This window comes from Bufo gargarizans, chromosome 8 (assembly GCF_014858855.1).
Source record: "Bufo gargarizans isolate SCDJY-AF-19 chromosome 8, ASM1485885v1, whole genome shotgun sequence".
Classification (NCBI taxonomy): domain Eukaryota; kingdom Metazoa; phylum Chordata; class Amphibia; order Anura; family Bufonidae; genus Bufo; species Bufo gargarizans.
The window spans coordinates 3,743,740-3,749,739 of NC_058087.1; the positions used below are offsets into that span (position 1 = coordinate 3,743,740).

Consider the following 6,000-nt stretch of genomic DNA (forward strand, 5'->3'; position numbering starts at 1 on the left):
AGAATTCTCATATGAAAAACACCTTCCATGAGTCAATCCCTGACTGATCTCTGGATCCGCTGGTGCAGAGAGGAAGGGGCTCAGTAACCTGCAAGTACCTCCTACATCCGGGCTCCCACCAAGTGAGAAGTTACTGTAAATACTCCCCAACCCCCCACACCGCCTGAGCCAGACACAAGCAATAAATCCCCTAAACCTAAGCACAGCTCACAGAATTATGTCGCTGACTCAAGGAGATCCCGAGAATGGATTCCTAGGAAAACTCCAAGAAGACAAGTCGCTGCCACCTGCAGGCGAAAAGTGGAACAACACAATCCAAACTGAAGCAGAACAGGAGGGAAACAAGTGCATCTCTGTTCCCAGTTCACCCAGTGGCTCGATTTTAAACTGGTTTTAGACGTTGTCCTGTGCGACCTATCACAGATAGGTCTCACAGCAAATGATACCATGAAGTAATATAGATAAAATAGCAGTAAAGAAAAAAAATAATAATAAAAAAAAAAAATAAACTTGTTTAAATAGCGTGCGCGCCAATTTTCCTTCACTAGATGAAAGAATTCCATTGGACGCTCCTCAAAGTGGGGGAACGACATATTCCACTCTCTAATTTACACGACTATTAGATGTATTATGAGATTTTAATAGTTGTTTGCATTTTGAAGACCATTCATTACACGCTAATTCAGTGACCTGAAACCTGTGACTCTCCAGCTGTCGCAGAACTACATCTCCCAGCATGCCCTGACACATGCTAGGAGTTGTAGCAGAACTACTACATCTCCCAGCATGCCCTGACACATGCTGGGAGCTGTAGTTTTGTGACAGCTGGAGAGCCACAGGTTGAAATGATCCCGGTGGTTGTTTATCCACATTAAAGTCAATGCAAATTGTATATTACACTTTATTAAAAGGCACAAAAAGTTCAATAAATATCTGGAATCCCAACTAGTTGTACGCAAAAAAAGAAAGAAAAACTGCGACACTTACGTGTAAATGTTCCTTACAGGCGCCTCATCCCCATGGACGGCAGCTGTCACACCACAAGATTAGTCCCCGGGCTGACAAAATACCAAGTGAAAAGATGACAAATGCAGAAAAACAAAAACAAAAAAAACACTAAAAATTATATATCTCCTAGCATCAGGGACCCTACTGTAAAAGCATGCTGTCAGTGAATGAATGCACACTGTGTAAACTAAGAGAATATGCTGGAACTTGTAGTCCTACTGTCACTGACCCTACTGTAAAAGCATGCCGTCAGTGAATGAATGCACATTACCTGTAAACTAACAGGACAGCCGCAGGGGCCCCGTATAATGCACCCCCTCCCCTCCAGACTATGCGCGGGGAGCACTCACCCCAACACTAGAGCGGCGGCGGCTCCGGCAGCTCCAGCCTCCAGCGGCGGCGACTAAACCTGCGATCCCCGGGATCCTCTGCTCTGCCAGCAGGGGGAGGGGCGTCTGTACGGACACACCCCTAATCGGGCGTGGCTGCCAGCCGCTGACTGCACCCAGAGCAGAGATCTAGTTTCTAGTACTAGAGAGCGAGCTGAGATACACCGCTGTGCAAGCTGAGATACACTGAGATACACCGCTGTGCAAGCTGAGATACACTGAGATACACCGCTGTGCAAGCTGAGATACACCGCTGTGCAAGCTGAGATACACCGCTGTGCAAGCTGAGATACACTGATACACCGCTGTACAAGCTGAGATACACCGCTGTACAAGCTGAGATACACTGAGATACACCGCTGTACAAGCTGAGATACACCGCTGTACAAGCTGAGATACACTGAGATACACCGCTGTGCAAGCTGAGATACACTGAGATACACCGCTGTACAAGCTGAGATACACTGAGATACACCGCTGTACAAGCTGAGATACACCGCTGTGTAAGCTGAGATACACTGAGATACACCGCTGTGCAAGCTGAGATACACTGAGATACACCGCTGTGCAAGCTGAGATACACTGAGATACACTGCTGTGCAAGCTTAGATACAAGGCTGTTATCTACTCAGCACCCGAATGTATCTAAACTGACAAGGCAGTTTTCAGCATTCTAATGGAAGGTTAGAAGCCTGTCCTCTTGCATTGCAACGTATCTAACTGTATCTAAGCTTACAAGCCTGTTTTCAGCAGTGCAGTCTGTCTAAAGGAAGCTACAAGGCAATTCTGTTTTGCAATGTATCTAACTGTATCTAAACTCACAAGGTTATGTGGAATGGAAGGTTACAAATCTGTCTACTGCATTGCAGTGTATCCAACTGTATCTAAGCTCACAACCCTGTTTTCAGCCGTCCAATGTATCTTATGGAAGCTTACAGGTTTGTCCTCTACATTGCAATGTATCTAACTGTATCTAAGCTCACGAGCCTGCTTTCCCCTGTAGTCTAATGGAGGCTTACAAGGTGTTCTCTGCGTTGCAATGTATCTAACTGTATCTAAGCTCACGAGCCTGCTTTCCCCTGTAGTCTAATGGAGGCTTACAATGTGTTCGCTATGTTGCAATGTATCTAACTGTATCTAAGCTCACAAGCCTGTTTTCAGCAGTCCAGTGTAATCTAACAGAAGCTTGCAAGGCTATTCTCTGCACTGTGATGTATCTAACTGTATCTAAGCTGTTTACAGCGCTCCCATATTTGCAATGGAAGCTATCTGATCGATTTGGGGGGATATTGGAAGCTGTGATATCATGTCTCCCCTGCTCAGCAGGTGCCGTATAGGGCAGGCTCTGTATATTACTGCCATATCCACACTCACTACTTCAACATGGGCAAACCAGGCTTACCACGATGGGAGCAGTAGTTCTAGTTACAAACAAGAGATACAGACAATTAACCCTCCATTGTTTCCGCCGTCCTCCCCAAGGGCATGAAGTCATTTTACTGGTTTCTTGCACAGTGACCCTTCGTCCACATCACATAATCCTGTGGTCATTGCTAAGTGGTTGAGCCCCTTTAACCCATTCCCCACCACTGGCACAAGACCCGGCTATCAGTGGTCTCCAACCTGTGACTCTTCAGTTGTTGTGAAACTACAACTCCCAGCGTTTCCTGACAGCCACTTGTGACCCACTTACACCAGCTAGAGCTACACCACCCAGTGGGTTCAATCCTTGTGATATTACCAGGCACTGTTTGTGTTTTTACATAGGACTGCTGCCAGACCTAAAGGCCGTAGACCATAACAGCATCTTTGGATAGGGACACTTATATGAATACAGCGTTGCGCTGCTACATCGCACCCTATGACAGGGGGTTGTGTTGCCACATGCAAGTTGCTGCAGCAGAGATGCGACAGTCTGCAGAAATCCACACCAGTTGCATTACCTGTGCGACCGCATTCACTATTAAATGCACCTTAGAAAATCCATTATCTACCGATTCATTTCTTAAAACAGCTTTTTTTTTTCCTGTGCTCCAAATTTCCCATATAGCCATAGAGGTACAATGATAACTTTCTGACTACCTGAAGCCACCACTAGAGGGAGCTCACTGCAGGAAGTCAGCGCTAGCTGTGCCCAGCAAGCGGGATGTAATCTAACCGGGGGACACCAGGACTAGTCAGACGCCCAGACGATTCTTGGTGAGCGTCACATGTTTTATCACTTCACTTTCTCCCTCTCAATGAACAATTGAACCAGATCAACCAAGCTCTAACACGTGCTTCATTCAAACTCTGTCAAAAAGATGGCTATCTTCAGCAGTCCCATAAGTCCCAGTCTTCAGCAGTCCCATAAGTCCCAGTCTTCAGCAGTCCCATAAGTCCCAGTCTTCAGCAGTCCCATAAGTCCCAGTCTTCAGCAGTCCCATAAGTCCCAGTCTTCAGCAGTCCCATAAGTCCCAGTCTTCAGCAGTCCCATAAGTCCCAGTCTTCAGCAGTCCCATAAGTCCCAGTCTTCAGCAGTCCATAAGTCCCATCTTCAGCAGTCCCATAAGTCCAGTCTTCAGCAGTCCCATAAGTCCCCAGTCTTCAGCAGTCCCATAAGTCCCAGTCTCAGCAGTCCCATAAGCCCAGTCTTCAGCAGTCCCATAAGTCCCAGTCTTCAGCAGTCCCATAAGTCCCAGTCTTCAGCAGTCCCATAAGTCCCAGTCTTCAGCAGTCCCATAAGTCCCAGTCTTCAAGCAGTCCCATAAGTCCCAGTCTTCAGCAGTCCCATAAGTCCCAGTCTTCAGCAGTCCCATAAGTCCCAGTCTTCAGCAGTCCCATAAGTCCCAGTCTTCAGCAGTCCCATAAGTCCCAGTCTTCAGCAGTCCCATAAGTCCCAGTCTTCAGCAGTCCCATAAGTCCCAGTCTTCAGCAGTCCCATAAGTCCCAGTCTTCAACAGTCCCATAAGTCCCAGTCTTCAGCAGTCCCATAAGTCCCAGTCTTCAGCAGTCCCATAAGTCCCAGTCTTCAGCAGTCCCATAAGCTTTGCATTACCAGAACGCCCCTTTAAACTCAATCAAATGCAGATTGCTGAAAGCTCCCTCTAGTGGTGACAGCAGTCAGACAGAATTTTATCACGTGCCTTTGAGATTCTGATCGCTATAAAGATGCAAGAAATTAATGCTGCCCCCCCCCCCTTCCCCCCAAAAAAAGTCTAGCATTTTTCAATTTAAGAACAAAAGAGTCCAGGCACCAAGGGGGTCATCTATTATACTGAAATATGCCTATATCGGGTGTATTTCAGGCGCAGATGGTGGTGCACAGGTTAGTTGCGCCGCTGTCAGTGACTTCTCCCTGCTCACGCCAGGTCTAAAATTGTGGCCGTGGCGTGGACGGGGAAGGCCCGGCAGGCCTGTCTCATTTACCATTTCCTGTTTAAGGCGTAGAAAATGGTCTAAAGGTAAGAGAGCTCGGAAGCCATCTTACATTTAGAACTGGCGCTGGATGCGCCGAAGTTAGGCCTATTGCACACAACTGTAGGATCCGCAATACACTGGCGCTGTCCCATGGGCATTCCGCATCACGGATGCAGACTCATTCACTTCAATGGGTCCGCAAATCCAGAGATGCGGAATGGTGCAGAACGGAAGCACAGAACGGAACCCTACGGAAGCACTACGGAGTGCTTCCATGGGGTTTCATCCCGTACTTCAGTTCCGCATAAAGATAGAACATGTCCTATCTTTTTGCGGAACGAGCGGATCGCAAACCCATTAAAGTGAATGGGTCCGCGTTCCGGGTGCCCCACGGTCGGTGTTCGTGCATTGCAACCCTCAATTTGTGGGCCGCAGCACGGCCACGGGGCGCACACGTTCGTGTGCAGGAGGCCTTATGGAGAGGCCGGCGCCTCTTCCTAACTCCGGCGGATCCTCCACCAGCTATGGGGCCGGCGTGACATTATGTACTATTATAAAACCCCTTTAACTACTCCACCTCCTATTCCCATAAACTAAGAAGCGTTTCATTTCTCTTCGGTGAATCTCTCAGGCTGCGGACCAGTCACATAGATAAAACACTGTGCAGGAAACCCGAGACACAGATGAGAGGTAACCAGAGCCGAGCTGTAAGCCAAGAGATGACATGAGGCCTACCTCCAGAATTAGAAGATATCAGGCCTCGCAGCACAAAGCCACCGGCCCAAAGGCATCAGCCGTCCGGTAATTATTCCGAGCCGCCACTTACGAGAAACGAGGAGATTGTTGGGAGCCATCAGGAAATGTCTGCATGAAAATATTGTAAAGTTTTACCAGTTACAAGCAAACCTGAAAAAAAGGGAAATGAAGTTGCGGTTTGTCCCATCCATCAAAGAGACATTTCCGAGATAAGAGAAGTGGCTTATGGCAGGTGAAAGCTGGACGAGGGAACGGCGCTGCATTCATCATGAACTTGTCAGTGTAGAATCCGCCTTAAAACGGTCAGAAAAAATAACATAAAAGCTATAAACAAAGGAAAAAAGAAGTAACCAATGTAAACGTCCACCGTTATCAAATCGCGGTTAAAACACGTCAAGCATACGGACATCCGTGCTGTACAACATGCATGTTACATCCGGGTAAGCTG

General features: G+C 47.6%; 1 protein-coding gene across 3 annotated transcripts in view; it reads right to left on the reverse strand.

The window, feature by feature from the left end:
• The window catches only part of LYPD6B (LY6/PLAUR domain containing 6B), a 56,751-nt gene extending 51,109 nt beyond the window's left edge, over positions 1-5,642 (reverse strand). Inside the window, exons 1-2 of one of the 3 annotated variants that reach the window (XM_044304170.1) lie at positions 5,532-5,642; positions 988-1,058 (exon numbers count right to left, since the gene is read on the reverse strand). The gene's annotated coding sequence lies outside the window, so the exon portion shown is untranslated. Of the gene's footprint in view, positions 1-987; positions 1,059-1,279; positions 1,447-5,531 lie in introns of those variants that run through there. The other 2 variants (XM_044304168.1, XM_044304169.1) reach the window with 2 other exon arrangements.
• Positions 5,643-6,000: the final 358 nt, after the last annotated feature.